The sequence below is a fragment of the Cervus elaphus genome, chromosome 4 (assembly GCF_910594005.1).
Source record: "Cervus elaphus chromosome 4, mCerEla1.1, whole genome shotgun sequence".
NCBI classification, from domain to species: domain Eukaryota; kingdom Metazoa; phylum Chordata; class Mammalia; order Artiodactyla; family Cervidae; genus Cervus; species Cervus elaphus.
In genome coordinates, this window is record NC_057818.1 from 45957962 (window position 1) to 45969798 (window position 11837).

The window sequence follows — 11837 nt, forward strand, 5'->3', positions numbered from 1 at the left end:
TTGGAGATATAATTCGAGACTTGATTCGCACATTGCTTGTTTAAAATGTTTTGAATTACAGGGACGGGACTATAAATTTTCCTTTATCATTGTCAATTAAAAAATGTACTGTACATGTGTTTTGTGAAGTTTGGGAGCTCTGAGAGAACATGGTCTACCTTGGGGATTCTGAGCAGATATGGCTGTGTCCTGGGGGGTCCAAGGGAACACAGCTTACTCTGGCTGGGAGGGGGCCAGTCTGAGAAGACACAATCTTCTCTGGTTGGGACTGAAGTTCCAGGGTAGGACTCCGACCCTGGGTGGCCTGAGGGGATGCAGTCTGATTCTAGGGGATCTGGTTGGAAATCTGGACATTAAAAACTTATAGATCGTCCTCTAGGAAGTTGTTAACCAGGAGGTCATTCTGGGTTTTGCCTGCATCATTTCTCTTGGAGGGGAGAAGAGGTTGGGGAGATTGAGTTACTCAACAGCCAATCAGCAGTCTTCGTTGGCCAGTGGTAGGTAAGCCTCAGTTTCTCCTTCTGCTCTCACTGAACCTTGCCACCCACTCAAGGAGTCACGCAGATATTAGAAAAATATTAATAACAATCACAGGGTTGCTTTGAAGCTCTGCCAGGATCTTGGTCTTCAGAAAGATCAAATATCCAAACTCTTTCTTCCATGTCATTGCTGTGTATCTCCGAGCCAGAAATATTTGGCCCATCTTATCTTTGGCCCAATTTATGTAACCACCTCAGGGATACGAGCAAGGCTTTGCACTCATGGTGAGTGTTTATATCTGAGTATTCACTTTCAAATATAGAAAGCCTTCTGGATGTAACTTGGAATGGAAAGCTCCATATGTGGTTTATAAGTTGGCATTCTCCCAGTCAAATCGAAGGAGAAATATACAGTTATTTTTTTTCTACCATGGTTTTTCTGCAAGTAAATTGCCACCATAATTAACAATGATTATGATGGCCATGAATTCTGTATTCAGAAATAATTATTGTTGAATGTTCAAATAGGGCTGTAAGGAGAGAATGGATTTTAGTTTCTGCAGAAAAAGTAATACTATTTAAATCCTACAGTTACTTAGTGAGCAGCTGTCCCAGTTCTAGGCTGCATAACAAAGCATCCCAAACTTTGTGGTGTAAAATAACAACCATTTCATTATGCAGATTCTGTGGTTCAGAAAGTCAGAGGGGTAACAGCAGGGGCAACTCTGCTTCATGATGTCCAGGTCTTCAGCTAGAAGTCCTAAAGCAGGGATCCCCACACCCTGGGCCATGCACCAGTACCAGTCCATGGCCTGTTAGGAACTGGACTGCACAGCAGGAGGTGAGCAGTGGGTAAGAGAGTGAAGCGTCATCTGTATTTACAACCACTCCCCATAGCTTGTGTTACCACTTGAGATGGGAAATGACAGTGGCCTTAAAAGTATGTTGAAGACTTCAAATATCCATACATTCTGGATTAAAGTCAAAGCAGAGTGTCTCAGGATTGCCACAAAATACTGAAAAGCCTGCTTCTGTTTCCAACATCCTATATTTGTGAAGCAGGGTTTTCTGCAGTGACAGCAAGCAAATAAGATCATGGCAGAGACTGGACTTAGGCAACACACTTTGGGTGTCACTGTCTCCCACCACCCTCAGATGGGACCATCTAGTTTCAGGAAAACAAGCTCAGGGCTCCCATTGATTCTGCATTATGGTGAGCTGTGTATTTCATTATATATCACAATGTAATAATAGTAGAAATAAAGTGCACAATCAGTGTATTGTGCTTGAATTATCCCCAAACTGCTTCCCCCTGATCCTAGTCCCTGGGCCAAAAAGATTGGGGACCACTGTCCTAAACGGTGGACTGACTTGGTGAAAACGGGCTGCTTTACTCACAAGTCTGGTGCCTGGGCTGCAACGGCTCAGTGGCGGGGCTCAGCTGGAACCATCAAAGCATTGGTCTGTCCAAGCAGCTTGGCCTTCCTCCCAGCATGGCTGCCGCAGGACATGCGGACTGCTCACATAGCTCAGGGCTCCATAGCAAACATACTAGCAAATGCTGCCTTTCACAGCCCAGCCTCACTTCTTTTCTGCTCTGTTGGTTGAAGTAATCACAAACTTGCTCAGATTCAAGGAGGGGAGACAGAGACAGACCCCCACCTCATGATGGGAGGCTAGTCAGAAAATTTAGGGCTATGTTTTAGAACTGCCATAGGTGTTTATTGACTGTAATTGAACACTGGCTGCTGACAAAGTGGAGAAATTATCTGAAGTGTCAACTCAGAAGAGTTGCCCTTGACCTTTGTGGGTAATAAAATTACGACAGTAATACATTTTAAATACATTTTCAGATTTTTTTTTTAATATCTCAGAAGTTCATTCTAAGATGATGATATTAAGCTTTGAGCACATAAGCATTTGGCCAGAATGCCTATGTGTTGTATCTTTAAATAATAATCATTTTTATAATAAGCATATTCGTGAAGATTTTTTGAGCACTTCCTATGTGTTGGGCACTGCTGAGAGTTTTATGTATGTTAATTAATCATTTTCCCAAATTCAGATGTCTGAGTGTGGTTTTCTTAACTTTTACTATTCATTCATTCAACGAATATTTATTGAGCAACTATTTTGTGTCAAGCACTGTTTTAAGCACCAGGGGCAGAAATGGAGACAAAAAAATAACAGACAAAATTCCCTGCCCTGTGGAGCTGCCTTTAGGAGAGACGGACCAGGAACAAATACTCTGGTACCATTTGTATTTTTATTTTATTTAATAAAATAAAATATAATTATTTAATAAAATAAAATATAATAATTATCTTTCTTTTTGTCTTTCCCCCTTTTTCAACTTAACCTTGACATTAATAGTAATATTTATGAAACCATGGGCTTCAAGTGGCATATATTTTATTGCAATATAAATCAAACCTGTTCCGGGACTTCCCTGGCAATCCAGTCCCTTCTCCTCCAGGTACAAGCCAGAGCGGCCACCCAGCCCATGGGGCTACCCTGGGGGCTTCTCTGGCCATTGCTGGTGGCTGAGTGGGATAGAAGACTCTGGAAAAGGGTCAGATGTGATGGGGGCGCCCAGCCCTTAGCTGACACCATTTCCTTTTCCCTCAGTCCTGCAGAACCAAGTGACATGGAGCAAGGAGTGAGGAGGTGAAGCTAGACATGCTCCCCAACTTGGTCAGGGGACAGGACTGGGGGACAGGCAGAGAGGGGCCTAGAGGGGCCTAGGGATCTGAGGGGGCATGGCCCCACCTGGGGGGGATGTCTGAGGGGACATGGCCCCACCCTGGGAGAATGTCTGAAGGGACATGGCCCCACCCTCGTGGGATGTCTGAGGGGACAGGGCCCCTCCCTGGGGGGTGTCTGAGGGGACGTGGCCCCACCCTGGGGAGGCTGGTGGAGCCTCAGTGGTCTGGGTGTACCCAGCCTCGCTCCCTTGGGGCTGGAATGTGGGGATGAGGCCCCCCTCAGAGGGCAATGGCTTCTCGAGGAGCTACAGCTGCGGAAGCCCTTTACACTCTTTGAGGTCACGCACGGGGTGGCCTGTGTGAGTGCCCTGACCCCTGACCGTATGTCTCTGGGCTCCCTCTTCCCCCGACTGCACTCCTGCCTCATCCAGTCTGTATCTGCTCCCTCCTCCTTCTGGGTCTTGGGCCCGGCACCCTCTCCAATCCCTGACCTGAGCCCCTTCTGCCCATCTCTTCCTTCCCTGCCTCCCCCAGGTCGGTACCAACAGGCTGGAGTCCTTTGGGAAGCCTGTGGCCCAGTTCACGCCTGAGGTTATTTCCCCTGGAGATGGGCCAGGCCTTTGCGGCCCCGTTCTGGGCAGATGGGTCCACACCGAGTGGGATCCCCTTTGAGCAGGTGGAGAGCTGCCAGCCTGAGCTGCTGCAGTGGAAGGCCCGAGATCTGGCCCGTGCCTCCTCCCGGTGAGCCTTGCTTGTGGCCACCTGGGACCGAGTTCCCATTCCTGGGGCCCTTGGTCCCAGGTGAGGAAAGGGGTGAAGGGAGAAGGACTGAGGCTGGGGTTCTCTGGCCCAGTCCCAGGGAAGAAGGATCTGGTTCTTTGGCAAGTGGGAGACACCAAGGGGGAAAGTCAGAGACAGAGGGAAAGAGCAAAAGATAAAAACAGGAGGGTGATGGCAGAGATGGAGAGACAAAGAGGAAAGTGCAGTGAGAGAGAGAGAAATGGGTGATGGAGAGAGAGGGGGACAGACATGGACTGGAAGAGAGAGAGACAGAGAGAGACTGAAAGAGAGATGGCAAAGGGAGTGAGACCATAGATGGAGAGACAGAGTGAAAGAGAGGAAGGGGTAGGTAGTCTGAGGGTTGGGGAATGGGGACTGGGAGAGTGGAGGCAGGAAAAGAGAAATAAAAATAGAAACTAAAGGGACTTTCTTGGTGGTCTAGTGGGTAAGACTCTGCGCTTCCAATGCAGGGGGTCCGGGTTCCACCCCTGGTCAGGGAACTAGATCCCACATGCCCCAACTAAAGATCCCAAGTGCTGCAACTAAAACCCAGCAGAGTCAAATAAATAAATAACAAATATTTTTTAAAAATAAAATAGAGACTGAGGGAAAGCGAGAGGAAGGCTGATAGCCCTCTGTCCCCACCCGTCCCCTTTCTTTGTTACACAACCCAGTCTCTGGCTCCCACTCCCTGGTTCCCTGACTCTAGCCGCTGGTTGCCCTCACTGGCCACGCAGCCTACCAACCCACTGACCCTGCTGCTTCTTCCTCATCACTTTCCTTCTAGGATTTCAGGCTCCCTCCTGGCCTGCACCCTCACCACTTGTGCCCTCCCTCCCTCGCACCTAGGCAGCCCCTTGTCAGAAGGTGCCCCTATCCTCCTGCTCTCGCCCCTAGGTTGCACGGCCAACCTCGTACCTGGGATCATGAACTTGAAGGGCCATCTCACCAGCCCCCCTCACTGTCCCCCTCTCCCCTCAGACCAAGTCACCTCACTCTCGGCTGTGATGGTCTCACTTCCTATTTCACTGGGAAATGGGGGCAGAAACCCTCCGTGAGCCCCCACCCTCCCTGCCCCTCTGCCCAGGCCCCTGTATCTTGCAGGCCACACGGATGGAAGATGGTCTGTGCTCCTGGCTAAGCCCTGCTCCGTGATTGCTCCTCAATCTCACCTGGAGATTCTTCTGCGCTCTCTCTTCTGCATCAGTGCTTCTCAAAGGGGGCCCAAACCAGCAGCAGCAGCACCTGGGAACTTGTTTGAATATTTTTGGATGGATATCCTTGGGTGGCACCCCAGACTACCACTCTGGGTGGGGCCAGTGGTCTGTTTTAACCAGCCCCTCGGGAACTCTGATGCACGCGCAAGCTAGAGCAACACTGATTTAATGCTGCAATATCAATTTGCCTCTTCTTACGGGATCCTTCTCACTGCATTCCAACAGGCTCTGATCTGTCCATCTTAAGAAGCCTCTTTCCCAGTAGTCATGAATGGGTGTGTGAGTTGGACCATAAAGAAGGCTGAATGCCAAAGAATTGATGCTTTCAAACTGTGGTGCTAGAGAAGACTCTTGAGAGAACCTTGGACAGCAAGGAGATAAAATCAGTCAATCATAAAGGAAATCAACCCTGAATATTCATTAGAAGGACTGATGCTGAGGCTGAAGCTCCAATACTTTGGACATCTGATGCAAAAAACCAACTCATTGGAAAAGACCCTGATGCTGGGAAAGATTGAAGGTAGGAGGAGAAGGGGCTGATAGAGGATAGACAGTTGGATAGCATCACGGACTCAATGGACATGAGTTTGAGCAAACTCCAGGAGATAGTGAAGGACAGGGAAGCCTGGTGTGCTGCAGTTCATGGGGTCGCAGAGTCAGAAACAGCTTAGCGAGTGAACAACAAGAAACATCCCTCGGTCCCTCTGCACCCCTCCCCCACACCCCGCTCCTGCCCCCTTTCTTAGACACCCTTTACAGCAAATACCCCTGTTGAAACCGGGCCATTCCAGCCCAGTTGGCTGGAAGTGGGGCCCTGCAGCCTACTTGAGGGCCATGTATGCAGGCCCCAAGACCTGTGGGCAGCTTTCAGAACTGATGAGGCCCTTTCCAGCTCATGCCTGGACCCTCCCAGTGTGTGGACAGCTGTGTGGAGGAACGGTGTGTAGCAGTGTGCTGCCATCTGTCAGGCACCGGCTGCCTTCACCCGGGTCTGTCAAGCTACTGACATCCCTTCTGGGCACCTGGCATGGTCCTGACTTCTGTGGTGAGCTGGAGGGAGATAGTAAAGAGAAGTGTGGAAGCTGGGTTCGGGAATGCTGTGTACGGTTGCACAGGCTGTGGACTGCACAAAAATATCCAGCCCTGTTCTGGGGTCTGAGAGGATACAACCCAACTTTGTGTGTACCCTGGGGGAGGGATTGTCTTGAACCCCAAATTTGATACTGATCTCTCTCCCTCTCTCTCTGCTTGCTCCACAACAATCCTGCCCTGAAAACAGCCACTGGGAGACATGTGCCAGTAACTGCCAGACCAACTGCCCACACGAGAAGGTGCCTCTGACCTGCCACAGCCTGTGTCATGAAGGATGTGTATGCCACGCTGGTTATGTGTTCAGTGGTGGGGCTTGCATGCACCCAGCCCTCTGTGGCTGCCCCGGCAGAGACACATCCTGCCCCTAAGGGCTCGAGAGCTGATCCCCCACTGCGTGAGCTGGGCAAGGATAAGGAGGCTGGGAGACTACCTTGCTGCAGCCCCCAGGCTTTTGGAGATGGGACCACGTGTCTGCTGTGTGTGGGGGTCTGGCTGTGGAGTGCTGAGTGGCAGTAACCAAGTGTCAGGTGACCCCCATCACCACACCGTCGTTGGGCCATCTTCACAAACCAGGGGGCCCACCACTGTGTGCTTAGCTATGCCTGTCAAGTTGGCCAAGGGGCACTGGCATTCATGGTGTGGGTGGATAATGATGACCTAAGCCCCACAGCCAGCCTGACGGGCATGGCAGATCGAGGTGGGTGCCCAGCGGGTAAAGGTGATGATGGAGGCTCAGACTCCTGGGAGGATCCAGGTAAGCTCAGCCAGGGCTAGGACCAGAGTCCAAGATTGGACAGCAAGCCCCTGGGGGCCCTGAGGGGACATGGCCCATGCCAAGGGTCCTGAGGGAATGAAAGCCCACCTGGGCTTGTCTGATGTGGACATGGCCCCGTTCATGTTTCCAGGTTAATGGGACCCAGGCCCACCTGTCCCTGCCCCTGGCCAGTGGCCCCAAGCACGTGTGCATCAGTGGTTCTGGGCAGCAGTGCAGACCGAGGCTGGCCTATGACTGGTGCCCACCACCTATCTGCCATGTGCCTGAGATCTACATTGCTGCCCTCTGAAGCCTGGGGGGGGGGCACTTCAATGGGGACCCCCAGGATGACTTCCATGGCCCTGATGGCTCCCTGCTGCCCGACACAGAGACTTTGCACTCAGCTGGAAGGACCTGGGCTCCCCAAGTCAGCCGTTCCATCACAGGCCCCGTCCCTCTGTACCCTCACAACAGGGTTTCCTGGTGCCAGTCCCTGGCCTTCTGTGGGCTGACAGCCCACAGCTGGCCCTTCCAGCCCTGTGACGAGCCAGCCGAGGCCCAAATCCACCGTGTCCACAACCTCCGTGCCCCTGGGGGCTTGAGGAAGATCCTGTGTGCCGGGCTGGGGAGCTACGCCCAGCGATGGCAGCCACATGGCCTCCCCCTGCAGCTGTGAAGACACCGGGTAGATGGTGGTGAGAGTCCACCCCACCAGTTCTCAGGCACTGGGCTCTGCCTTCCTATCCATGCCAGCCAGGAGTCTTCTGCTTGCTAGCTACAGAAAACAGAACAGTGAAAGTGAAACTTGCTTAGTCACATCCAACTCTTTGTAACCCCATGGACTATAGCACGCCAGGCCTCCCCGTCCATCACCAACTCCCAGAGCTTACTCAAACTCATGTCCATTGAGTCAGTGATGCCATCCAACCATCTTATCCTCTGTCGTCCCCTTCTCCTCCTGCCTGCAATCTTTCTCAGCATCAGGGTCTTTTCAAATGAGTCAGGCCTTCACATCAGGTGGCCAATGTATTGGAGTTTCAGCTTCAACATCAGTCCTTCCAATGAACACCCAGGATTGATCTCCTTTAGGATCTCCTTGCAGTCCAAGGGACTCTCAAGAGTCTTCTCCAACACCACAGTTCAAAAACATCAGTTCTTCGGCACTCAGCTTTCTTTATAGTCTAACTCTCAAATCCATACGTGACTACTGGAAAAACCATAGCCTTGACGAGACGGATCTTTGTTGGCAAAGTAATGTCTCTTCTTTTTAATATGTTGTCTAGGTTGGTCATAACTTTTTTTTCAAGTACCATTGTAGTCCGTGGAATTCTCCAAGCCAGAATACTGGAGGGGGTAGCCTTTCCCTTCTCCAGGAGATCTTCCCAACCCAGGGATCAAAGCCAGGTCTCCCACATTGCAGGCAGATTCTTTACCAGCTGAGCCACAAGGGAAGCCCAAGAATACTGGAGTGGGTAGCCTATCCCTTCTCCAGTGGGTCTTCCTGACCCAGGTATAGAACCCGTGTCTCCTGCATTGCAGGCGGATTCTTTACCAACTGAGGGCAGCTCATTTTGTTGGTTTACGTGATTAAGGATCTAAGAGTAGCTACTCCAGGCCTGGATCAACCTGGAGTTCAGGGTCATCAGCCCTGGTTTGCTGCTTCCTGCCACGCTGGCCCTTGTCCAGCCAGGCTCACCCTGAGCAGAGTAGCCTTCTTTCATTCTGGGAGTATTGATGGGAGATTTTGGACTGCGTTTGCCATCACTTTATCATCAACCTGATGTTCAATGTAGTCCTGTAAAATCCTAAACCATGAATTCTTTTAAAAATGTAATTTATTTATTTATTGTTTTTGGCTGAGCTGGGTATTTGTTGCCATATGGGCTTTCTCTAGTTGCGGTAAGGGGAGGCTACTCTTCATTGTGGTGCATGGGCTTCTCGTGGTGGTGGCTTCTCTTGTGGACCACAAGTTTTAGGTGCTCAGGCTTCAGTAGTTGTGGCACATGGCTTAATTGCTCTGCAGCATGTGGGATCCTCCCACACCAGGGACTGAACCCGTGTCCCCTGCATTGGCATTCTTGTCCACTGTGCCAGCAGGGAAGTCCCTAAACCATCGATTCTTAACTGAGGCTATTCCATCACTGAAGACTTCTTTTGCTTGTCAGAGAATCTCTTTAGGTATCAGACTGGAGACCTTAAATGTGTCTCTCAGGAGATGTTTTTCTATCTCATTCTCGGGGATGCAGGGTGGGATAATTCTCCAATTGGCTTCTCCCTGACTCCAGGCTTTGGCTCTGGGTGTTTGCATGGGCAGAAGCTGGGGTGAGGTTAGCAGTGGGCAACGGATGCTGGCCAGTGCCCCAAGGACAAACATACACTCCTCTCCCCAAACTTGCCCTGCTGCCATGCCACCTTCATCAGGAGTATTAAGGAGTCTTTCAAATACTTTTGATGAAAGACCCACAGTACAAAATACTATTAGTTTGAGGACCCAATTATATTCATTTTCTATTGCTGCTATAACAAAGTGCCATAAACTCCATAGCTTAAAACAGCACAAATTTATGACATACAATTCTTTAGGTCAGAAATTGGACACAGTTCTCATCAGGCTAAAAATCAAGGTGTTTATAGGGCTGCAGGCATTCCTGGAGGCTCTGGGGAGAGCCATCTTCTTGTTCATTCAGATTGCTGCTGAATTTAATTCCTGGTGGTTGTAGGACTGAGGTTTTCATTTCTTTGCTGGCTGTAAACTGAGGTCTGTTCTTAGCTTCCAGAGGCCTCCCACATTCCTTGGCTTGTGGCCCCTTCTTCCCTCATCAAAACCACTAACAGCAGGCCCAATCCCTCTCATACTTCAAACCTCTCTTGTCTCTTTCTAACCCTTCTGCCTCCAACTTCCACTGTCAAGAACTCATGTGATTACATTTGGCCCTATGTGAATAATCCAGAATAACCTCCCTTACCTCAAGGTCCATAACGTAATCATATCTGCATAGGCATTTTGCCATGTGATGTAACAGGTTCTCAGGAGCCAGGGATTAGGCCATTATTTGGCCACACCGATATATGCATACACATAATACAAAGTATCACCAAATAGGTGACATTCAAATACTTCCCATTCCCTTTTTTCTGCCATTTTAAATTTAAACAGGGATTTCTGAGACTTCCCAAGTGGTCCAATCGTTAAGAATCCACCTTGCAATGCAGGGGATGTGGGCTTGATCCCTGGTTGGGGAATTAAGATCCCACATGCAGCACCCAGAGAAACTCAGCTCACACCTCACACACTCCTGAGTCTGTGCACTGCAATGCAGGATCCCAACTGACACAATGAAGATCCTATGTGTCTCAACTAAGACGCAAGGCAGCCAAATAAATAAACAAATATAAAAGTAGAGATTATCCAATACATCTGTACAGCCTTTAGGTTGAGAATGCAGATCCCAAAGTCAGCCTCCCCTGGTTAGAATTCAGGCAGCACCACTTCCTAACTGGATGCTCTTGGGAGAATCACTTAACCTTTCTCTGTGCTTCAGTTTCCCTTTTCATGAAAACAAATGATGCTAATAGTGCCTAACTTGTGGCGTTGCTGTGAGAATAAAATGCTTTAACAGTTCCACATAATACGTTGATTGCTGTTAAGGATTAGCTGTCATAATTTTATTTATACTCTTCACTTTAGGGAAAGACACTGTACTGATGTCATTCTACCCCCAGATCAGACCCACAGGGCTCTGCATTCCAGGGCCCTTTTGGTGACAGATGTTGTTCCAGAGCCCTGAGTCATCTCATCCTGGGGAAAACTTGGAGTCAGCCTTGCCCAAACCCTCCTCAGTTCAGTAGGCAGCTGAGGGGTGGCCTGACCCACATTCTTACCCCTTTTGCAGATGAGAAACTGAGGCACCGAAGTGAGGGGTCTGGCTCGAGGACACACAGCTATGGAGTGGGTTGAGGTACTCTGGACCAGACCTTGTCCTGGGTGATGCTAGGGACGCAGTAGTGACTGATAAGGTCCCTGCCTCTGTCCCATGGAACCCACACTCCGCTGGGATAGACAGCTGTACTCAGACAGCAAGAAGCCGGGGCGGGGTGCGGGGTAGGGGGGCCTGTGATCGGGGAAGGGCAGGCAGAGTGATCGAGGCTCAGTGAGGGACACTTAGGGGTCTCTGGGAGCCCTTACAAGGGATCTGGGCCAGGTGGGGGAGTCTGGGACAGTTTCCAGAGGAAGGGACATCTGAATTGAGGCCTGAATGACAAGTCAAAGTCAGACAGGTAAACAAGAAGAGAAATGTTCCAGGAAGAAGGAACAGTGTTTTCAACCTAGAGGCAAAAAGTTAAAGTGCAGAAGACTGCATGCAGTGGAGCCAGAGAGAGCCTGCAGAAGGATGAGGCTGCAAGGGGCCAGGCCTGTGGGCCTCCAATGACAGGCATGGAGGGAGGGCTTTATCCTGACGGCCTGGGACCCCGCCCCAGCTGATGGCACCCAGCAACTCCCCTCCCCCCAGCCCAGTCCCATGCACTTCTCAGGACAGGGAGTGAGTTTGTTATTCAGTCGCTCAGTTGTATTTGACTCTTTGCGACCCCATGGACTGCAGCACGCCAGGCCTCCCTGTCCTTCACCACCCCCCGGAGCTTGTTCAAACTCATGTCCATTGAGTCGGTGATACCATCCAACCATCTCATCCTCTGTCACCCTCTTCTCCTCCTGCCCTCAATCTTTCCCAGCATCAGGGTCTTTTCCAATGAGTCAGCTCTTCGCATCAGGTGGCCAAAATATTGGAGCTTTGGCCTCAGCATCAGTCCT